This window comes from Hyaena hyaena, unplaced genomic scaffold (genome assembly GCF_003009895.1).
Source record: "Hyaena hyaena isolate Hyena2069 unplaced genomic scaffold, ASM300989v1 scaffold_74, whole genome shotgun sequence".
Taxonomy (NCBI): Eukaryota; Metazoa; Chordata; class Mammalia; order Carnivora; family Hyaenidae; genus Hyaena; species Hyaena hyaena.
The window spans coordinates 1,471,465-1,496,263 of NW_024080706.1; the positions used below are offsets into that span (position 1 = coordinate 1,471,465).

Here is a 24,799-nt window from a genome sequence, read left to right on the forward strand (position 1 = left end):
TCTAACTCTCCTTTGCTCACGCTGTCTCTCTCTGTCTCTCTCTCTTTCAGAAATAAAGAAAACATTAAACAAAAATTTAAATGTAGATAGATCTGTGTGTTCCTTACTGGGCGAGACCCTACCTTTTGAATGCCTTTGTCTCCCCTCAGTGTAACCTAATTGGTATAGTCTGAGTAGCCCTCAGTATTGGTTGATTGCATAAATGAGTGAAATAGTGAATTAAGGTAGCTATTTAGACAGATGTGACTTAGTCTTCTGGGTGCCCTATCTCTGATGGAGGTGCTGGAATCTTCCAGGTGCCAGACCTGTGCTTTGTTCACGTAGATCCCTTCTTCCTGCTTTAGCTCTACAATTTTCCACACTGATCCCAAAGCTGGGGAGCTTGTATCCCAGGGTCCTACAGGGCTGGGAGGGAAATCATCTTTTGCCCATATCCTTCCTCTACCCTCTACCATAAAAGTCAGACAAGACTCCATTGAGCTTAAGCCAGAAGACCCATTAGAATAGTAGACACTAGGGTGGATTTTCTCAGCCTCTGATGACTAAGTCTTTGTTTCCAGCCCAAGCTTCTCTGCTTGACTTGTTCTTCCCTTGGGATTTCTTCTCTCTTGGGAGGCACTCCATGCAAATAACTTTCTTTTAACAGACCTGCCCTGTCAGCTCCATAGAGTTTCTTAGTCACAACTGAATTCTAGCAGTGGACACCACAGCTTATACTTAATCTGTTATTCTTCCACTTTAGCCCTACATGAGGGAGATCATATGTAGCAGTTAGTTATCCCTCTTTAGTCCTACATGTGGGAGATCATATGTAGCAGTTAGTTATCCCTCTTTAGCCCTACATGTGGGAGATCATATGTAGCAGTTAGTTATTACTGAATAACAAACCACCCCCAAATTCGGTGGCTTAAAATAACGATTCCTTATTTCTGACAAGTCTACTGGTCAGGTGGGTGGTTCTCCTGGTCTGGGTTGGGGTTGGCTGATGGGTTGGTCAGCTGGGCTCATTCATGTGCCTGCGGTCAGTTTGTTAGGTGACTGGGGGACGCTGGTCTAAGATGGCAGGATGACTTGACTCTCTTCCATGTGTTCCTGACTTACTTCCAGCAGACTAGCCTGGGAATGTTCTCATGATGAGGGCCAGGGTCAAAGAGGGTAAGCAGAAATGAACTAGTGCTTTTCAAGCCTCTGTTGAGGTCAAAGTTGATTACATGACCAAACCAAGAATTGGTGTGAGAGGATACTACTAATGAGGTAGATGCAGGGAGGCATAAAAATGGGCCATTAATGCAATCAATCTACCATACCATGGAAGAGAATGTGACCTTCACCAGTGGGAAACATTTGAAACAGTGCCTGTGATCGTGATTCCATCTCATGATGGGAAAAGTTTCAAATCAATGATAGTCATAATTCAGATGAATGTCTTAGGATCAAGAGCCTCAATTGAAATCTTCTCTGGTGTTGAGTGGGCTTTGGTTTTGGCCAAAATCTGCTAGATTTTCCTCAAGGACCTTAGAAGATGAAGCAAAAATGAAGGATTTCCTTGGATAGTCAAACCTGGCTTTAGGGTCCCCAGCCACTTCCCTCTGTGTCCTGAAAGTACTTTCTTTGTATCCACAATGACACAGACAACCCACTTCCTGTCACTTCCCATCACTTGGCTCTTGTATCAAGCTGGGCATCATTCCCCTTGCTTAGATTTCTACAGCAGCTGTCATCATCTGGTGGTTTGGATGTGGTAGGTGTCAAGAGTGGGAGTGAGGATTCATTTTTGGTGACTCCAGAAGCTATCTGGTTCCAGCAGCAACGCTTTAGCCAAAGCAAATTCTTGGTTTCAACAGGGAAGACATTCAGGAAGTCCATACTGATCATGCCTTCCTGAAGGTTTAACTCCCTTCATGCCTATCATGGACTAGCTGAGTCCTACGGAAGATCTGATCATTCTCATGGGCTAGACTGAAAGGCCCTAAAGATTACTGAATGCATCAAGACTACAAATGGGCAACCACCTTTTGGGGATCATCTCAATTGGCGAGATCTGAAAAAAAGCAGTTATTTGCAGTTTTTTCACTCTCTGGTGAGATCCCTCCTTTAGGAGTGAGCAGCAGGATTTTAAAGTCATCAGCTTGTTCAGTGAGCAGATACACGACAAACCCCCTAATTCCTTATATCCTGTCCCCATAATCCAAACCAATTCCAATCACCTTTCCCATTAATCTTGGATGTCAATTCATAATGCTTTTCTATGCAACATTTCAGGTAATCATCCCAATTGATCACAGCTGGCAACTGAAATGAAAAAGATTTATCATATTGAATAAGGATGGATCAAAGATTCTAAGATAGAAATGAATAAAATGCATTATTAAAATAGGTTGAATTGTGCCCTCTAAAAATTCATAGGTTGAAGTCCTAGCCCTCAGAATGCAACTTTATTTGAGAATAGGCTTATTGCAAATATAACTAGTTAAGATCAAGTTATACAATTACGATGAGGTTATACTGAGGTAGATGAACTAGACCAATAAGACTGATATATGTATAAAAGAAAGAGAAATTTGCACACAGATTCATCTAGGAAAACACCATATGAACATGAAGACAGAGCTATATAAGCCAAGGGATATCAAAGATTGCCAGCAAACCATCAAGAATTAGGGAAGAAGCATGCAACAGATGCTAACACAGCCCCCAGAAGGAACCAACCTACCAACACCTTGATCTCAGACTTCTGGCCTCTAAAACTCTGAGACAACAAATTTCTGTTGTTTAGACTACACTCAGTTTGTAGTACTTTGTCATGGCAGCCCTAGAAAACTGATACACAGGTCAAAGAGAATCTTGCCTATTTAGCACAGGTGATTTCTAGGAGGTTCAAAGAGACAGAAAATTTTTAAAAGAAAGGCAGCTTGGAACCCAGACAGATGATCTCTGTCCCCTCAGCCACAGACTATTTACAAATAAACCAAAGCCCGGAGAAGTTACGGGGCTTAACTACAGTCAGTGAGCCAGCTAGTCAGAGCTGAGATTTAAGGTTAGGTAACTTTTGACTGTCCCTTTCCCATGCCCACTTTTAATGCATACTTTATTTTGTCATTTGCTTACATACACATTCTCCTCTAATTTACCATGATGCCTTAAAAACAGGGATTTTATTCCTGGACTGTGGCTTGGCGCCTCACATGTAGCAAGCCCTTAATAACATTGGGGTTACTTATAGGTAACATTTCCAAGGTCTTCCACAGGGTCACCTTCATGTTGACCCAAGAAACAGTGCCTTTCCAAAAGCACTGTCAGAGTTGGAGAGAGAACAGGCAGCAAAGTGCTCTATGTGTCAGGCTGTGGACGGCAACTCCCGAGGGCCTGTAAGTGATCAAGCGCCGTCCACAGTCGGCCTGGGCCAGCTGCCTTCTGCTGACGACATGGTGTTCCGGGTGGAGGGAGCCACTGAGAAAGGCCTGCCAGCCACCCATAAGATTTTGGCCAGCTCCCTTCTACAGCTACACATTTATATCTCTTCCTCAGCTGATACGCTTCTTTTTTAGACGCAGGGACCCTCTTATTTATCTCAGCACCCTCCATGCTGCCCACAGCCCACGGTCGGGTTCAAATCATGGCAGACTCCCAGTGAACATGTGTCGGCTTGGACAGACCTTCTATGCAGCCGCCTAGCTGTTGAGCACAAGAAGAAAATTTACAAGGTGTTATTTTGCTAAAAATATACCTCTGAGGGGAATCTTGTGCCTTGTTATTTGTAACTCTTCCTTTCCAAAGGAAGCGCTGAAAGAAATCATCATCAAAATGACACTTTTCAACACCTAAAATGTCTGCCCAAGTTTAGAGAACAAAGCTTCAGTCAGTCCAGTCTCTGCAAGAAGATCTCCCACAAGGCACACGTAGGATGTAAATTTTACATTGTGCTTGATTTTCCATAATAAACAAATGCTTGTAAGAGCTTATGCATATACATATAGTAAGGTCATGATTATACTGATATAGTACATAGATCAAATGTCTTAAATGTACTTAGGAGGTGACCTCATAGTACTCACATATCTCTTTCATAATTAGTTTTGATATTTTTATGGTTTAAATGGGTTCTGGGGAATATAAGTTGCTGTAATTGAACTGGTAGGAAGTCAGGATTGGCTTTATTTATGACAGCCATTCAAGACTTGCTTAGACTGTATACGGGGAGTCGCTGGAGTATGTTTCGTCTGGCGACACAACTCTCGTGCCCCACCCTGCATCTGCTCCTAGGTCTCCTACTGGGAGCAGAAGGGAGCATGGGGTATCCTGCCTGCAGAAAAGACCTGGCAAGCCCCCCTGGGTGAAGGTGGCAGCAGTCACAGAATGGTGGTGGGGACAAGGCACTTGGGTCACTAGGGACACTAGGAGGTCGGGGTGGGGTGCAGGATCACCAGTGAACTTCGCATCGCTATCCCCTCAGACTTCACTTAGAAAACACAGATTCAAAGATAAATGAAGAAACGCAGGACCATACCAATGCCTTGTGTTAAACTCAAGCAAGGTCGCATGAGCACTAGTCTTAGACAACTGTACCAGCTCCTTGCACCTGAACCTGGCCTCCCCTGGGACATTTGCAGAGGGACTTTCTTTCTCACATGGGCTTCGATAGATGTGCTGGTCCCACGTGGAAGGTGTAAGGTTTTGTTCAGTCTATATAAGAGCCTAGCTAAGCTAGCTTGTAAGATCTTTGAAAGTCATCTTATTCTTGTTTTTCCCAGAACACGCTGGATGGTGGTTTTGACACCCAAGCCACTAACAAATGCCACGAAGTCATATAAGTCACAGACTGGCGTGCTGAGAGTTAAATATTCTGTTGCACATATGTGGAGTTGAATTAGTTTTAATCGTGGCTACAGATTTCCCATGCCGTGTTTGTGGCAGAAAAGGTGGAGGGGGCAATTTCAAGGCACGATGCGGGAAAGGGGCCGAGGAGGGAGGTTTCTGAGAAAGATGTTGCTTGCTGGCTTAGAGTCTCCAGTGCACATCACTGATATACGTGCATCATAAAGCAACGTTGACTCTTCAGGGAGAATTAGATAATGGTGTGCGCTGGAAACCATAAGAAAAATGGAGACACGCCTTCAATGTTGTGGTTAAAAACTGGAAACCACAAACTCTCAGCTCCTTACCATTGAGACTTCTTAATAACAAAATCCCTTCCTGACTCTGTGCATAATTGCCTGGAAGAGGGAGCGGGAGATGAAGTCCTTCTACCCTGTAAGGTCCACACGCCTATTGGACCAATTCTCTGGCTCCCCACTGTTTGAGGTCTTCATGCCAAATGGCTGCTGGGAGAGTCATGAAGCCAGTGGATGGAAATAGCTCTGCCTGCTGGGAGAAAGAGGATCTTGGAGCACTCTCGCCTTGTCTTCTTACAAATATCAACCAAGCGTTTTTGTACTTCTGCCAGTTGCCATAGAGACCGTGTGGGGAACACATGTAAATATTCGGCGTGTGTGAGACGTGCTAAGGTCCTCCAGGGCAGTGTGGTTTTTCTTCTACTTGGCTTTTCTCTTCCTGGCCGAGAGCAGCAGTTTGCAGCCACATCGGTAAGGCCTGTGGTTTCAGGCCTCAGACTCGTGCAGCTCGTTTTTAAGGAACTCATCTACTGGCAGGGACTGGGAAACACCCCACATTTAGATCATGAGACCCGGGGTTGCAATCCTTTTCCTTCTAGTTTTTGGTGGCCGAAGGTTGCTCCATCTCCGTCTTCTCATCTGTAAAGTAGGGGAAATAAAGCCCTCTTCCCGTGCAGAGGATTATGGGAAGGAACACAAGCTCCATAAAGATGCGAGCACTAGGGTGCTTGGCAGCATTATTATGTCATCTCCGTGTGCTCCCAAAGGCTTGTCAAACTGGATCCTGTTACTCAGGTATTGGCATGTAGAAACGGAGCAGCTTGGCCGGAGAGTTAGCGGTTGGACAGCAGTGTTGGCTTCTTGGAGTTTGTGTAGATGTCTCCTCACAGTGCACCTTGCTCGGAAGGCAGGTGAACTCACAGCAGGAATCCCAGGCCCTGGGGCGTTGTCCCGCCTCTCTTCTTCCATTTTCCCAGGGCCCCCGTGGTGATCAAGGGCCCTGTCACAGCCTTACTCCCTATGCGAACCGAGTAGCTCCGCCACTAATCTCTCTGAACCTTGAAGAAACACAGGTGTCTTTTCAAAACACAAATCCACCCCCGAAGCTTGGAGAAGTCCACAAATCCAGCAGCAAGAATCTCCTTCCCAAAGGGCACCGAGAACCGAGGGATGTGTGTGAGCACGGCTCCCGTTTGAATTCCGGTTCCAGCTCCATGTGTAGATTCTTGTGGGGGGTGGGAGGAGGGGCGGAGCCAAGGATCTGGGTGGGGCCCTCCATGACTGCTGCCCCCCGCGCTCGGGAGAGTTTCTTTCTCATCGGAATGCTCCTTCGTATCTCCCTGACAACCCAGACCCGGGTGCTGTGGTGACGAGGGGAAACAGTGCCGAGTCAGACAGCTGGGCGGAGCGGGGCCTGCGGCGGCTTCCCAGCCCACTCTCCATTCCAGGGTTCTAGGTTTGTGTGTGGGCTTCAGTCTAACACAACCGTGACTCTGAAGCGCGGCCTCCGAAGCACCAGCCTGGCACACGTTTCTTGTGTGGCACAGCCAGGCAGTGTGGGGAAGCGGGGCCACCCAGCCTGGGGCTCTGGCCCTCCTGGACCAGCTCTGCAATGTGCTGCAGCAGAGAGCTCACCAGATCGCTGATCAGGAGAAGAGGGAGCGAAGGGGAGGGGAGGCAGAAGAAGAGAGACCAGCTAGGCCGAGAAGGTTCCACATTCTCTTCCCTTGACCTTCTACAACCCAAATCTCACATCTAGAAGGAACATGGACAGAACAGTGCTGACTTAGGATGCTTTGACTCTATGGTTTCTAACTTGACAATGGTGTCAAAATGATGCATGTTCAGGTAGAAACTGTACTTGGAATTCTGAATTTGGATCTTTCCCCCAGGTAATGATAGGCAGTAGGGTCCTCACTGGTGATGCTGGGCAGAAGCAACAATCCTCGGCTCCCTGTCAGCCACATGATCACTGGGGTAGGGCTCACAACCAGCCTGCACCCACACAGCCCTACTGTTTGTCGTTTTGAGTACAGTAATCATAAATTACATGAAGGAGTCAACACTTTATTATCAAATGGGCTTTGCGTTAGATGATTTGCCCAGCTGTAGGCTAAGGTATACATTGTGAGCACGTTTAAGGTAGGGTAGGCTAAGCTATGATGTTTGGCAGGTTAAAGGTATTACATAGATTTTAACGTATGATATTTTCGATTTATGACGCATTGTAAGTCTAGGACAGAATCTCATTGTAAGTCTAGGAAGATCTATAATATAAATATATATGTAAATATGTATCAGAATTTCCAGAAGCTGAGAAGGGTGGAATAATAGCATCTAGTGGGGTTTTGTTGTTGCTGTTGTTGTTGTGTTTGCATTTGCTTTGCCAGGAAGGGAAAGAGAAAATCCAGGAAGTAAGATATATCACACATGCACACATGCAAAATGCAGAAAAAGACAGGAGAGTAGGAGAGACTTGCAATCCAGAATAATATAACCAGGGGCAACTGTGTGAAGTCCTGACAGATAAGAGATGTGAGCTGTGCTGGTACATGGGGGAAAGAATATTCAAGACCAGCAGGAGGCCACTGCCATGAAGGGAAGGGAATGAGTGGAAAAGAGTGGGTGGGGCTGCAGCGTGAAGAGTCAGTCCAAGTGGGGCCTTGGCACCACGGAAGGGATTTGGGCTTTCCCTGTGAGTTAAATGAGGAGGTGCTCAGGGGGCCTGAAGCACAGATGGGGCACTGCTTGGTCTCTGTTGAAGGGTCCTGGTGGCTGTCTCATGCAGAATGGACTGGGGATAGAAGGCCGTCAGTACTGTTCTCACATTGTTAAGGATGGGAACTGGAAAGTGCTCAAGAGGTCAGAGACAAGGCTATCGCCAAAATTTGCTCTTATGTGATCAGAAGGGCTGAGAAATTTGAGAAACTAAAATGGGATACCTGGGTGTGATTCAATGCTAATTGATGCTATTTACACACAACCAAAAATCACTCTGGCTATCACCGGTGGTTTATCTCCCATCCTTTGAAAAGTGTGGTCCAGAGAGCAGCCAAACATTCACCGTACACATATCTGTAATTTATCCAACCTGTGGAGGTTTCTCTGCAGGAAGTTGCTGTTCAGATATGACTTAGGAGATGCTAAGCCTGACCTCTCCTTAACTCCATTGCTTGGGCTAACATTCAAAATGTAAAATGCTTTTATTCAAGTGCAATGGGGTCACCAACTGATTCTGACACACTCAGACATGCAAAAACACATAGCTCCTTTGTTTTCTATAACTGATCAAACCTCCTTTGTACTTTCCCAACCCCATAGAACTAGGAGGGAAGGCCTGGACTTAGCGTATCTTGGCCTCTTCCACCATCCCCTGGCCTTCCAACATAGCACCTGGGCCTCTGGTTGATGAAGGTGTCCTTACTGTGCATCTGTGGGTATGGGAATAAGGATGGCAAACTCTGGTCTTGGTGGGCTCACCTGCTGGGTTTCTGGACCCTGCTATTATCCTCAGTTGTCCCTGGTCTAGTTTGTTTACTGACATGTTACGGCATCTGTAGTCATGGGACATTGATGCTGCCATTCCTCCTAGAGCTCAGACTGCTTGATCTCACTGGCCTCCATTTCTAAACCTCAGGTCTCTGCATTGCCAGCCAACCCTGACCTTCAGCAGGGCATGTTGCAACACAGGGATATATCACATCGCTGACCACCAAGTTCCCTCGATCTTCTAATGCTGCCCTGTCCTACTCAAGCCGTGAAAAATGTGGGGCTTCCACTAGATGCTTTCAGCCTCCTCCAGCTTATATGGGAGGAATAGGTCACTGGCTCCAATAGTATTAGTCTCCCCATACCTTTCTGAACGCACCCATGGTTCCCTCCCCAACAAGGCTTGGCCCCAAGGAGGACGTGAGGCACCCTAGTATGTGAAGGGCTTACCCTACCCCCACCTCTCTTCTCATTACTGTACTGTCCTGGGCAGGAAAGAGTATGCCTTTCCCCGTGCCTTCCTTTCTGGTACAGAATGTTCCCCTCAAAATATCTTTTCCTTTGCTAGATTGGCACCTGGCCTGCCCACTTCCTTGGGGGCTATGATGGCTGTGTCAAGTGTGCCCGGAGAAGCAGATACTTGGGACAGAATTAAGAACGCAAGAGATTTATCAGAGAGTGACACTTGCAAAGATAAAAGATGGAGAAAGCAAGATTGGACAGGGAGAGCCTCAGACCATGCTAAGTTTCGGCCAATGCAATGGGGAATTCCAGAACGCAGATCACTCATTAGAGGAATCTCATGTTGAAAAAAAATGGCCAGGCCTAGTACCGGCTATTGCTCAGCCATTAGCTGGGGGCTGCCCCAGCTCAAAAGATGAAGCAGTCTAAGGTGCTAATATCTGGAGGCTGTTCTGTGAGGAGATAATATCTGTGAGCTAACTGCACACCTTACAGCTGAACGGCAAGTTCTTTCTTGAAGGGAGACCCATACAGGCACCTCTGGGCACCTCCAATACCACTACCATGGTGGAAGCATTGCTAGAGATATGATCTATGGGAGGAATAGTAAAATCACATCAGTTTAATATTTTCTACACCTCTTAAAAAATACCCAAGCTTTTCAAGTCATTACTGAGAATAATCTTAGCCCACATCCTCTTCACTATAGGTGAGGCTTGTCCACTGCCTGCAGCATAGAACAAGTCACACAGTTGTGATTTCTCCTGAGTCTCTCCTAAGAACAACCTCACAGAACACAATGCTGGTATAATGCTTTGAAACCATGAGCACGGCCCTCATAGAGCCTTCTGCTTTTTACCTGAGGCTTTCTGCAAATACCTAAAAAGCTCATTTTAATCCAATGTTTGGAACCATCAAGTGCTCAGCAGCTCATCTAAACCCATGGGTTTTGTTGTTTTTGTTTTTGGGTTTTTTGTTTGTTTGTTTGTTTTTTAATCAATACAACACTCTGTGCTGCTAGGGAAACTTTAGCGGTTTGTCAATGGCAAACTAACGGTGATGGCTGTCTACAAATCTTTAGCCAAGAAATTTTCTGTGAGTCAGAAGCCTATCATCCAACTGTCTGTTCACCAGGTTTCCTTCCTGTGAGTCACATTAAGAAGATTGACTTCTTCTTTCTCAGTTTTCAGCCCTTTTACTGGTTTAATCAATGGCAGTTGAAGCCATATTATAATTCTTGGAAGTGTTGGTAGATGCAGTCGGTCCTCTCTAGCAGACAGCCCTTGAAAGGAAGTGGTAGAGAGGAACTAGAAAGAGGTGAGAAAGAAGAAGTCTGTATGTGTAGGGAGTTAGAGGCAAAAAAAAAAAAAAAGAAAAAAAGAAAAAAAAAAAGACTACAAGAGAAACCTAAGGACTAGAAATTTCTTGCTTTCCCAGAAGTCAAAACATTGTTTGGTTTAGTCACGATTTATAACAAAGGTGGCCAGTGTCCTAGGAATGAAGTTGCCAGACAAAATGCATGAATCCAGTTAAATTTAAATTCCAAAGAAATCATTTTTATCATAAATATGTCAGAAGCTATATTTCAGACATACTTATATTTAAAAAATTTTTTCACTGCTTATCTGAAAATCAAATTAAACTCATTGTCCTGTATTTTTATTTGCTAAATCTAGAACCCTACACAGGAGACATTTTAATCTCAACACCTTTGGCTGATGAGGTGACAAGCTACCATACTAAAGAGGAAATAGGATAGCACCATACTCCTGTTTTCTAGAAGAAAGATCCAAATTATTTGGACTCGATAGTTCCTTCCTTCTGGCTCAGCCTCTGCCTTCCAGCTCTGGCGACCACTGAGCACTTAAAACTGGCCATTGGTTGAAACCTACCAGCAGGTCACCGAAATTGGATTCACTGTCCTAGATTTGGCATCTTCCATAACTGAGGTAAGCTTGAATCCCACAATTCTACTGAGCCTCATTCTTGACTTAATTCCCACCATGCTTGTCCTGTCAATAGGAATGAAATTTTGCCTTGGTGTCTGCCTATACCTGAGGTACTGAACTCTAGAGCATTCAGTTATGGTTTTGACAGTCTGTACCTTACCATTTCCCTCTTTTCCCTCAGCCCATACCTAGGGTGTGTCTTCAAACCAAACATGTCAACTGGGACCACAATGCTGACTCCAACCCTCATCTTCTCGTAGAACAGGAGTTGCCGAACATGTTCTGTTGAAAGGTCAGATATGAAAATTTTTGGTTTTGGAAACCCTACAGTGCCTGTCAATTCTACCAATGTAGCATGAATAGACATATTCAAATAAAACTTTATTTACAAAAACAGATGACAAGCCAGAGCAGGCCCACAGACCATAGCTTCTAGAAAATCCTGCTCTTTCTGCCCCAAAGCTTCCACTTAGATATAGATGCTGTCCTAAGCCACATCTTTTTTTACTTGATATTATGTCGATGGCTGCTTCATGCCCCCATTAATGGCCAGTCCTATTTTACAATCCCGGTGCCCTAGTCTTGTGTCTGGCAGTTCCCAGATTTCTACTCTTTTCCTCTACCAGCCTCTGAAGTCACAGCATGTCTAGAGGATGAACACACTCAAGTGAGTCAACTTCTGCTTTTGTTTCCGCACTACAACCAGGATCCACCCTCTTTCTTTCCATAGACACTGTCTTAGTTTAAGATTTAGTTGCCTGTGCTTTAGACCGGGTCTGGAGGAATCTTCATCTGCCTATCGCTGCTGCATTGTAAGTCAATGAAACTACTCACAAGCTATTACCGTGTAATAGCTATGGATTTAGAGAAAACCCTTCTCTCTTGCTGATTAAAATACCCAGGCAGAACCAGGTAAAAGCAGGCAGTGTGCGGTTTCTGGGCTACACATGCAGTGCTTCAGCATGAAGAAAAATCAGCATTACAAATCGTACTGATGCTGTTATTAGGAGTAATAATATGACCTTGGAAAGACCTTATTATGGTGTGAACAAGCAAGGCAGATTTCACAAGAAACTCAATACACACGTGAATAAATCCACCTACTCATAAGGGTAGGACTTTGGGATCCAATGAATGAATGTTAAAACTAAAGTTTTAAATAAGAAAAGGACAACAGATTTGAAAAAAAACTGCACAAACGTTTTCAATAGTCTTAATTGACATTGGTTGCTACTCTGGGTCAGTTTGACCACCCTGTTCTACATATCGTTTCACTCTATGGGATAAGTATCTCAAAGGTTGAGTGCAGTTAAAGGGTTTGTAAGCCAAATACTACTTTAAATAGAGGGTTCTAATTCCCTAGTTAAAAATTATTTCTATTTATCTTCTTTCATTATAACAAATTTCCAATAACCGTTATATCCCCAAATTAAAACTCTCTATACTTACTTAGGTAACAGTGTTTTGTTTTAATTTACATCCAAGTTAGTTAGCATAGAGTGCAACAATGGTTTCAGGAGTAGATTCCTTAAGCCCCTTACCCATTTAGCCCATCCCCCCCACAACCCCTCCAGTTGTTCTTCATATTTAAGAATGTCTTATGTTTTGTTTTTTATATTATTGTTATGTTATTATTATTTTTTAATGTTTTATTTATTTCTGAGAGAGAGACAGCATGAGCAGGGGAGGGTCAGGGAGAAAGGGAGACACAGAATCCAAAGCAGGCACCAGGCTCTGAGCTGGCTATCAGCACAGAGCCTGACGCGGGGCTCGAACCCATGAACTGCGAGATCATGACCTGAGCCGAAGTCGGTGCTCAACCGACTGAGCCACCCAGGTGCCCCTATTATATTACTATTTTGTATTAGTTTTGTTTCCCTTCCCTTGTGTTCATCTGTTTAGGAAACAGTGTTTTTGAATTATCTTTTGATAATTATCTGAAGTCCTTCAAACCAAATGTTGCAATTAATTTTGATGACTTTGGAAGAAATCTAAAACTATTGGAGTCTTACATTAATGTTATTTTATGGTTTGATTATAACCGATTGCATTAGATATATGCTCAACAAATACTACTTGAGGTAAAGAGTTCTGTAATAATTGTGGTAAGTGGTTGAAACTTTATTAGCATAGACTTTTTTTAACAGGTGTATTTTTTGTAATTGTCCTGTGATGAACTGTGCACATTTAAAGCATATCGTTTGATAAACTTTGACATAAGTATGGACCCATGAAACCATTGCTACCATCAAAATAAAGAACGTATTCATCACCTGCCGAAATTTGCTCATGTGCCTTTGTAATCCCTCCTTCCCATCTCTCCCCATCTGTCCCTCATCCCCAATCCCCAGATGATCACTGATCTACTTTCACATTTTCTAGGATTTCATATAAATAGAATCATGCATTATATATCCTTGCTTGTCTGGCTTATTTCATTCAGCAAAATTATTTTGACATCAATCCATTTGAAACGTGCATCAATAATTTACTCCTTTTTGTTGCTGTGTAATCATTTGATAACTGTTTGCCCGTTTACCTGTTGATGGATATTTGGATTGTTTCCACCTCGGGATTATTAAAAATAAAGCTCCTATGGACATTCACAAATAGGTCTTTGTGTGGTCAGGCACTTCCATGTATCTTGGGTAAATACCCAGGAATAGAATGGCTGGATCACATGTTAGGAGTGTGTTTAACTTTTTAACAAATAGTTGAACCTGTTTTCCAAAGTGTTTGTACTACTTTCCCACCAGTCCTGTGTGAGAGTGCTAGTTTTTCTCCATCCTCACCAACACTTGATATGGCCAGACAGTTTCGTTTTAGCCATTCTAAGATATGTGTAGTAATATTTCTATATAATTTGATTTGTGTTTCCCTAGTGACTAATAATATTGAGAACTTTTTCATGTGCTTATTTGGCATCTGATATTATATTTGTCAAGTTCGCTGTTCAGATACAGTGCCCATTTTTTAATTGGCTTTTTTTGGGGTCTTCTTATAGTAAGTTTGAGAATTCTTATATATTTTGGATCCAAGTTATATCACAAATATATAATTTCCAAATATTTCCTCCCATTCTATAGTTCACATTTTCATCCTTTTAACAAGGCCTTTTGAGGATTTATTTTGTTTGGTTTTAATAGAGTAGGATATGGTTTATTTTGCTATATGCTCCTTAGACACTCAAAAAGAATATATATTCTGCTATTGTTAAGTGGAGTGCTCTCTAAATGGCGGTCAGTTCCTATTGGTTGATACTGCTGTTGAATCCTACATCTTTGCCAATTTGTTCTCCGGGTATTCTATCAATTATTGAGCAAGGGATGTTGACGTGTCCCGGAATAACCATAAATTTGTTTATTTGTCCTTCCAATTCCATCAGTTTTGCTTCATATATTTTGCTGCTCTGTTGTTTGGTACATACACATTCAGGATTGCTAGGTCTTCTTGGTAGAACGACTCTTTTCTCAATATAATATCCTTCTCTGGCTCGAGTAATTTGCTTTGCTCTGAAGTCTACTTTATTTCATATTAATGTAGTCACTCTTTCATTTGATTAATGTTTTCATGGTAGACCCTTTTATCCTTTTGTTCTCAACTTGCCTACATCATTATATTTGGAGTTTTTTATAGTCTGCATATCATTGGATCATGTTTTTAAATCCACTTTGCCACGTTCTGTCTTTTAGTTGGTATATGTAGGCCACTTACACTTACTATAATTACTTATATCTCCAGGCTTAAGTCTGCTGTTATGTATCTTGTCTGTTCCTTTACTCTGTTTTTCATGTCCCTATTTTTGCTTTTTTACCTTCCTGTGGTTTACTTGAACGTTTTATTAGAATTCCATTTGTATTTATCTGAAGGCTTTGTTAGTGCATTTCTTTGTATAGTGGTATTTTTATTGGTTGCTCTAGGTGTTACATTATATACACATAGTTTATCACAGTCTACTAACATCAACGTTTACCAGTTTGAGTGAAGTATAGCCACTTTATTATTCTTTATTTCTCTTTTTAAAAAAAATTTTTTTAAATGTTTTATTTATTTCTAGGAGAGAGAGAGAGACAGTGTGAGCAGGGGAGGGTCAGAGAGAGAGGGAGTCATAGACTGAAACAGGCTCCAGGCTCTGAGCTGGCAGTCAGCACAGAGAACGACGCGGGGCTCGAACCCATGAACCGCGAGATCATGACCTAAGCAAAAGTCGGACGCTTAACCGACTAAGCCACCCAGGCGCCCCTACTCTTTATTTCTCTTTACCATTCTCCCTTTATATTTGTCTTAAATATTTCCTCTACATAGATTTAAAACCATATCAAACAGTGTTAACATTTTTGCTTCAACTATTGAGCATAATTTAGAAATCTCTAATGGAGACAGCAAGTCTATTGTGTTTACCCATATGTGTGCTTCCCATGTCTATTCATCTTCTTTTCTGGTGTTCCAAGATTTCTTCTTTTATTATTTCTATTCGGTTCACAGAAATTCCTTTAGCAATTCTTTTAGGGTAAGGCTGGTGACTGGTTCTCTTGCTTTCCTTTATCTGAGAATATATTGATTTCCTCTTTATTACTGAATGATATCTTTGCCGAATACAATAAGATTTTGTGTTGACAATTCTTTTCTTTTAGCACTAAAAAAATGGGTTACTTCATTTTGGCCTCCACAGTTTCATATGAGAAATTTACTGTCGTTTGAATTGTTTCCCCCTTATAGGTAAGGCACTGCTTCTCTCTCACTGCCTGCAAGATTCTTTAGTGGTCAGAAGTTTGACAGTGCTGTATCTTAGGGTGGATTTATTTGGGTTATCTTGCTTGAGAGTTTTCTCAGCTTCTTAAATCTGTGGATTTGTAGCTTTGGCCAGTTTTGGGAAGTTTCCAGCCTCTAGTACTTTTGTTTTTAGCCCTGCCCTCTTTCTATTCTTCTGGGACTCTGATGACATGAATGCTAAACTTTTTGTTAGAGTCTCACTGACCCTGAGGCTCTGTTCATTTCTGGTTTTACTTTTCCCAGCATATGTCTCTGTTGTTAGGGTTGGGTAATTTCTGTTGTTTCATCTTCCAGTTCACTGATTCTCTTGTCCTCACCATTCCCCTGTTGAGCCCATCCACTGAGCTTTTATTTCAGCTATCATATTGTTCAGTTCCAAAATTTCCATTTGATTCTTTATACGTTGTATTTATTTGCTGAGACTTTCTATTACTTTGCTGAGATACTCAATAGTCTCTTTACTTTCAGATATGTTCCTAATTGTTCCTTGAAGGAATTTTCTGAGGACTGCCATACAATCTTTGTCAGATAATTCCTACATTCCTACCATCTAGGTGAAGGTATTTATTGATTTTCTTTTTTCTTTCTGTTTGAGATCTTCCTGGTTCCTGGTATGATGAGTGATTAGTATTGAGGCCTAGACATTTGAGTCTTATTGATTCACTAAGACTCTGAATCTATTGAAGACTTCTGGCTCCTGCTGACATCTCTCTGGCAGGAGAAGGGGGTAAGGCCACCACATAATTACTGCCATGTTTCCCACTTGACCTGTCAGTACCCAAGGGGGACTCCTCATTATTGCTGGCCAGAGGTGGGTGTTCAGCTGCCTACTAGACCTCCATTGATATTTCCCTGGAGGAGGATGAGTGTCTCATTACTATTTCCCATGTAGCTCCACTAGTACCATTGGAAGAGTGGCCACACTCAGCCGCAGTGGTACTGATTCTTCACTAAGTCTCCTCTAACATCACTCTTGTTTGGGGGTCTAGTAGTAGCACCTCATTATTTTGCTGAGTGGGGATGGTTTCCCACTGCTCTCCACTAATACTGAAATGGGGGTTCTAATTACCACCTGGCACAAGGAAAGTCCTAGTTCCCTACTTAGCTTTTTCTAATACCACCTTGAAAGGGAATTGGTAGTGTTAGGGGGCTTGCTCCAGCCTGGTGACGGTGGAGTCTAAGCTTTCCACTAGATCTTTGCTGAGTGGGAGTGGGGTCACAGTTTTTTCTGTGCTGTTTGTCTAGAGCAGAGCAGTCATTATCTAAAAGTTTTCTATCTTGCTAGGCTACTCATTTCCTACAACGTTGGCCAGAGAGTAGACCTTTGTTGTGGGTTTTTGTTTTTGTGTTTTTGTCTGTGCCTGTTGGCATTTCCAGGTTGCCAGTTTCTTCAGCTCCAAGTCTGGGATATATGAGATGAGAACTCACCAATGTTGTGTTCCATGGGTCCTAATTTTCCTAGACAGTCTACCTTCTTCTCTCCCATTTTAGAGTTTTCTTACATTTCTTTGATATATAACATCCAGGGTTCCTAGTTGTATTTTTCAGTTGTTCCTCCAGGGAGGAATAGGGAAACATATATCTACTCTACCTTCCCACAAGTGGAGTCACTCATTTGGTTTTGTTTGTTTATTTTGGAGTCATTATCCATTATGTGTGTGTGTGTGTGTGTGTGTGTGTGTGTGTGTGAAAAATAATGTGTTCCAGCAGGCAATATTTTTGTTCTAGGTTTAAAAGAATTACATGGTACTCCTTTTTAAAAGCAGATTGTCACTTTCCAGTTTACTTAATATTTCAAAATGGGTTTTCTTAAAGTGTTACATGTCTGTGTCCAGAAAAAAAAGTTCTTTTGATGACAGTATATTCCAGAAGGCCACTTAGCTGCATAATAACTCCATTCTTTATATGACAGCTGTTATTCAAACATAGGCTCATCCCCAAAAGTATTGGATTCAGTAGTAGTTCTAGATATGATTATAGCTGATCAGGAAATACAAAGAAATTATTGTATCAAGACAAAATTATTCCGCAGTGGAGAACCAGCCTCACTGGCTTTTCCAGGTGGACTGGCCACTGGCTACTATATTACCTACAATGCTCAGTTGCTTCTTTCCTCCTTTCTTTCAACCACAGACTTAGAAGCCCAAACATGTTCTAACTATTTCTACTCAGTTTTCACCAATAGGATTATGTACTGGTTAAACTTTAGAGTCTGATAGATTCAAGTCTGAATTATGTGATTGTTCTCACTCCCACTTTTGTGGCTGGATATAGACTAGATGCTGTGACATAGCACCTAAAGGAAGAGAGACAGAGACAGAGACAGAGACAGAGGAGAGGAGAAGAGAGGAGAGGAGTGGTTTCTTCCCAACAAAGGAGGCTGGCAGCTCAGAACAAAAGGCTATAACACTAGTTCACAAGGTAGAGTGTTAGTCCAAGTCTGAGATGCAGAGCAGGCAGGTTGAAGACCAAATTAATTGATAGGGAGTGTCCCAGGATGGGACTAGTAGGCAGCAAAGGTGATAAGGACACCGTCAAGATGGGATGGGAGGAGAAGTGGAAAGACTGAAAGCCAATTCAGGAACTAACCTTACAAACATGACCCAGTCACTGGGGGCATCCCTCTTATGCTCAGCTTGTTGCGTGTTGTTAGGGGAAGCACCATTTGTCAGTGGTGATATAGAAGAAAGAGAAAGAACTGGAGTAGGTCAGCAAGTCCTGTGCTGATGAGATCTGTATCAAGCTGGGTTAAATATAGTGCTCTCCCTAGAACTAAAACAGAGAGTTAAAGTAAGGACAAGCAGAGGGCTATGGTATAGATTTACTTTGCTAAGTCCAGGAAAGCCATATGAGAAGAGAAAATGTCAACCTACATTGCTTCCTTTGGACCTCCATAATATTACCTCTCTTAAGGAAATGACATTATCCACTTTTTTCTCAGACGAGTTCCCAATAGTGAGCTTTAGACCATTGTCTCGGGAACAATGTCACCAAAGACCTCTGCGGACATTACACAAGATCGTGGAAAAGGAGGTGGGTGAGTTAGATAGACAGCTGACAACCAGTAGAGTCTGTCAGGGCAATCGGGCTGTTTTTTTTGAGTTCTTTCTCTCAGAGGCAAAGCCACATCACTTGAAAGGCATTTTAGGAGAGGTGATCTGCCTTCATGAGATCATGGATAATGCTGATGTTATAGTTCTGGGGCAAGCAATTCCATTTTAAAATCCTGCTGTGAATCTCAAAAGAATATTTCCTAAGTTACATGTAAAAGCAAGTCATTAATGCAACTCACATTTATTTCTATGTTTAGCCTGTAGTTCATCAAACCTCACCCTCTGGGCTAGGAGCCCACAGATATCTCATAACACTTACTAAAACGTGTAATGATTTGGAGATGTGTTTATTTTCTTTGCCTCTCCCATCGCTTTTACTGTAAGACTCATCTGCCTTGTTCTCTATTCTTTCAGAGGCACACAACATCAAACCTGGGATAGTAGTCGTTCAATAAAAAGATGCTGAATGAATAAATGAGGAATGAAAACTTTGGATGCCTAAACTATGAGGTAGCTCCTTGGAGTAGAAAAGGTACCTAGTACTATCAATGTCTTTAGCAAAATTTTGTCTAGCACAAAAGATTGTTTTTAACACTTGCCTCTGTGAATTCTGCTGAGGATTCCCCCTGATACCCAGTAGGAACCATTTTGTGGAGAAGCACCAACAAAGGCACCCTTTCCATTGTTCGGAATGTGGAGCATGTGGAGTTTGAACACATCAAAAATATTTCCTTTCGTACCAGTTATGAGAAGCAGAGAGTGAATTGTAATTCACTATTGTATTCTAGTACCCTTGTTGAATATAAGAGAAAATGGGTTTTGTCTTTCCACGTCTCCAGGGATCTCAAACTCCTCAGTTTTTATTACTGTGTGCTGAGTTTCCAGAGCGGACTTGGATGGAACTCCATCCCGAAACAGGTGGGCACCAGCTACATAAACACTGCCTCTGCTTTCAAGTGGTGGGCTCCTTGGACCACTTTCCCTCTTGGGTAGGAAAGCAAAGAGTAGGGTCTCTAGTGAATGTGAGAGAAAAGGAGCGTGGGAAGCCTTGGGACAGCCATCTACCAACTGGGACTTCAAAAGCTGTGGAATAGCTATGTCTGTCCACTGCTCCTTTACCACAAAGAGGAAGACAAAAGGGGAAAAAAAAGAAGCAAGCCAAGAGTGGGAAGGAGTGGGTAGGAAACCAAGTATATGTTAGCATCATTTTAAAGAATGATAGCTAAGGTGAGAAAATAATGGCGTCTCTGGAAAGTGAGACGGGGCACTGGAAAGTTTACGTCAATAAACACCATCTCTGCTGCTATTGTTTCTCCACCTTCTCTCCTCTCTGTTGGTGCTTTGCTTGGTTGGAACTCCCTCAGACAAGTCCTAGGGAGCCTGAGTGGTGACAGTAAAGCTGAGGAAGAGGGGAAACTGGATGTCATTCTGAGAGCTTCTTCCTCAACACTCTTCTTCATTTCCCTTGTAATCTAGTTTTAGTGATAAAGAGCAACCCTGAAAAGAAGCTCTGATTACAGCCTTCCAAGGCTACCATCAGCCATTTATTTCTTCTCTTCATTCAAACTATCAAATCCTGTAAGGTTCTTATGAACTTTCTAGCAGAGGCCCTGCTCATTTGATGACTCATTATAAGGGGAATGGAAAACATTATGAAAGGAGTTTCAACTAATGGGTAAAATGTGTAGGACGTCTCCTATCCAAGCCCCTGCTGCCTTGGAGGGCCCCTTTCTCCATCCCTCAGTCTCCAGCTCAGTGTGAAAGGATGCCTTGCTTGGCCAGAGACAGAATGATCGGCATTCTTCTGGGAGAGGAGAATACCCTGGGCTAGACCTGGAGAAGAGAACCCCAGAGGAGAAGGCCATGGGTGCTTGTCAAATCTGTACTAGGATGGAGATGCTTGCCTCTAGGTTGCTAGTTCAAATCCCAACTGAACTGGGGTCAGGGAGAGGAGGAATTTTAACTGGAGATAGTTGGTCTCCTTTGAGTTCTGATTTCCAGGACACTGTATTGCTCCATTTGTCCTCACACCTGTGGTATGAATCAGCTATCTGGCACAAGGCGAAATGGGCACAATTCTTCCAGCATGAGGATATCGCCTTCCTGCAGCGGAAACAGCATTTAGGGCAGGGCTGATCTCAGAGGGCCATTCCTTGGACAACTTCTCTTTTCTGCCTATATCCTCTTCCTAGGTGATCTCATTCAGTCTCATGGCTTCACACACCACCACCCAAAGTTACATCTTCAGTCCCAGCTTCTCCTTCAAGTTCCAGCCTCATTATCTTCCACTGCATCCTTGCAATCCCCCCTTGGATGGCTAGTAGACATCTCAAACTAACATGTGCAAACAGTACTTCAGAACCTTCTACCCACGCCCATTCCACCCACATATTGGTTGAAGAGAAATCTGTTCTTCCAGCTGCTCAGTACAAAACCCTTGACTCCTCTCTGTCCCACAACCCAAATGGTAAACACTGTCTATCTCTACCATAAAATACATCCAGTTCTCGCTGTCTGCACAGCTGGTCCAAGGGACTAACGCTTCTCACCTGTGTCACAGAATGACTTGTTTTGTCTTTACTGCTCTTCTGTCTATTCCTTCCCAACACCCTGAGTGACTCTTAAAATTTAAGTCAGATCAGGTCATTCTTTCCACGAAAAACACTCCAGGGGCTCCCGTCTCACTCAGAGGGGAAGCCCAAAGTCCTTAGACTGGCCGAGGAAGCCTTATGATCTTAGACTATCATCTCTGCTCTGGTCTTTGCTCACTGCCCTCCTGTCCCACTGGCCCCCTGGCTGTTTTCCCCATATGCAGCTCCCTCTGCACAGAGCACCTTTCTCCCAGACACCCACATGGTCATTCCTCTTCTCCTTCGGGTCCTTCACCTTTGGGTGAGAACTTTGCTAACTGCCCTCCACACATAGCAAAACCTCACCTTTGGTTCCTGCTATCTCATGCCCCCTTCCTTGTTTCTCTGCCTGGGATTTGCTTGTTTTTGTGTGCATTTTCTGTCTCTACCACAACAGGATGTTTTCTCTTGTTCACTGCTGTATCTGCAGTGCCTAGAATAATATCTGAGTTACAGCAGGTGCTTAATAAATATTGTCAGGTGAATGAATGCATACATTTCTGATCCACATTCACGCTCTCATCCCAGGATGAGTATTGTTTCTGGACCCAGCATTTCAGCATTCATACCCATAAAGTGAAGGAGGGTGAGGTTTAGTGGTTTTATTTGAATGTCACGTTTTTTAAAGACCTTACAAGGAAGGCATTACACTGAAACAAGAATCTGTAAAAATCCATTAAATTTTTTCCATTGTGACTGACTCATTTGGTGAGAATAACAAGTTCATGCAGTGGGGAATGTGGCTGGGGGAGTAATGCTGGAAACGAGGAGGGGAGAAACATTTTGTCATTTATTAAAATGAGTGCTACCCCTTGAATTTCATTTCTTTAGATAAACCATCTGGTTTAAGTAGAGCATACGTACAGGAAGGTGTATGAACTTTAAGTGAGTTATTGATGGATTATTGCAAAGAAAACACATCCATGCGCCCTCAAGAAATGGAACATTAGCAGCACCCAGAGTTGGCCTCATACCCTTCCCACTACTACTTTCATTTTGGTGGAGCCTCACATCACCGAAGCCACCAGTTCTGAGACGCTGTCATAAAGTCTAAACCACAACTGATTCCACAACCTTCTTCTAGTGTGGTCCTCACTGCCCTGCCAGACACTGCCTGGTCCACTTCTCCTCCTTCCTTTTTTATCCAAACCCCCTTTCTTGTGTGTACAGCACAACAGTGCACCACAAAGTTCTGCAAGTTTCTGCTACTGATACTACTCTATTACTTCTGGTAATAAATGAAGTGTGTTGGGTTCTTCCTATTAGTCAGATGCTAAGTGCTTCACATGCGTCGTCTTATTTAACCCTTCCCCTCGCTGTCCTCTTGAGGATCCTACTTCCTTTCTCTGTCAGCTTCAACATCTCCACAGGACATAGTTTTTTTGAGGTGGAAAGAATACAAGAGATAACTGACTTGGCAAATGGGGAAACTAACGCCGGGGGAGGGGGTGGAGGGGGGAGAACTGATTTACCTAGAGCCTCCTTAGCTGGTTCATGGAAATAAAAGGACTAGAACTTAGGTCTCTTGACTACCAATCACTACACGTCTCCTACACACATTTTCCCGCTACAGTGCCCAGCAAACAGACTGCCCTGCTGTAACCCACTTTATTTCTTCATTTCAATTTAAATTTCATCAAAGACTTGTCTATGATGTTAGCTACTTCCACTTCCTCATCTCCCTTTTTCTCCTCGACCCACTCCAATCCTACTTCCTTACTGAAACTGCTCTCATCAAGGCTCTCATTTCTCTGTTGCCTAACCCAATGATATCCTCTCTCATATTTCTAGACCTCTCAGCTACTTTTGACCCACCTGCTTATTCCCATTTTTCTCCCCTTCTTTTGCCTTGATTCGCTACACATCCTCAGATTGTCTTCTACCTCACTATTTTTTCTCAATTCTCTTCAGCTGGATCCATCCCCCTCTCCTGAACATTAGGCTTCAGAGGGCCTCAGGTTTGCTCTTTGACCCATATTTCCATCCACAGACTCTCTCAATGTGACTGCATTAGTCCTATGGTCCCAAGTGCTATGCAACTTCTGATGTTTCCCAAGTTAGTAGTTTCACCAAGTTAGTAGTTCCAATTCTGACTTCCTTCCTGAGTTCTAGATGTGTAACTTTTTAATTAACATCTCTGTTTGAAGGTTGTCTTAATTGAATCCTCTGTAAAACAGAGCCCAAGGCAAGGATTAAGATTCTGAGATTTTAATTGGGATGTGCAAGTCCTTGGTATTGAGTGTAGGAGAAAAAAAGGAAAGGAGGCAGAGGTGAGATACGATGTGCTGAGCTGCATTATCATCCTGGCTTCCACCTGAGAAGGCTGCCAAAAGACCCAGCAAGTCACTCAGAAGTTGTGTTCGTTCAACATGGGGAACTTCTCTGGAAGAGCTGCGTGAAGATATCGTATCTTTGAGTTGTCCATAGGAGAAGGAAAAATGAAGACTTTGTCAGGTTCCTTTTTAGCTTCCATTTCCCTTTGTTCATGGTTCACCCTCAGACTGCTAACTCTATACTTCTGGTATGCATAATCAAAACCCTTGCTGCCATGCAGGAAGCCACCTTGGAGGGTGATAATGCCATTAAAGTCTGAACATGGTGGGGGGGGGGGGGTGACACAGTGCTGACGGAGCCCAGGCTGGGAATGAGGAAAAGAATGAGGCTGAACCAAGTTTGTGGCCCAATGCACATGTCTATCAGACATATCACAATGAGCATGACTAGGGGTACCTGGGTGGCTTAGTTGGTTAAGCGTCCGACTTTCGCTTAGGTCATGATCTCGTGGTTGGTGGGTTCGAGCCCCGCGTCGGGCTCTGTGCTGACTGCCAGCTCAGAGCCTGGAGCCTATTTCAGAGTCTGTATCTCCCTCTCTCTCTGACCGTCCCCTGCTCATGCTGTCTCTCTCTCTCCTAGAAATAAATAAAATTTAAAAAAAATGAGCATGACTAAACAGAACTCTTGATTTCTTTCTTCCAACCAAACCAATTCCTTCCTTCCCTACAGTCTTTCTCATTCCAGAAAGTGGCACCATTGTCTCCATTGCTAAACCTTAGTTAAGGAAACCATCACAGAAATGGTTGTGAAGTGGTCCCCTCACTTCTATTCTTGCTTCCTTTCAATGTATTCTTTACACTGCAACAGTGACCTTGCCAAAGGTTATGCAGCAATGCTCTTCTCCCCAGCTCTGGGGCGCTGTTTCACCTTTGAGGTCTCAGATCAAAACACTTAATAGGAAAGACTTTTCCTGACTTTCCTATCAAAAGAGTCCCCATCCCCTAACACTGTCCGCATTACCCTGTTCTACTGCATCCTTAGTACTTACCACTCCCTGA

At 43.1% G+C, this 24,799-nt stretch overlaps 1 long non-coding RNA gene across 2 annotated transcripts in view; it reads left to right on the top strand.

The window, feature by feature from the left end:
- Positions 1 to 4,682: 4,682 nt before the first annotated feature.
- Positions 4,683 to 24,799, top strand: part of LOC120232575 — a 29,486-nt gene continuing 9,369 nt past the window's right edge. Inside the window, exons 1-2 of one of the 2 annotated variants that reach the window (XR_005528593.1) lie at positions 4,683 to 5,906; positions 19,252 to 19,369. This is a non-coding gene — a long non-coding RNA (uncharacterized LOC120232575). Of the gene's footprint in view, positions 5,907 to 18,732; positions 18,818 to 19,251; positions 19,370 to 24,799 lie in introns of those variants that run through there. The other variant, XR_005528594.1, reaches the window with a different exon arrangement.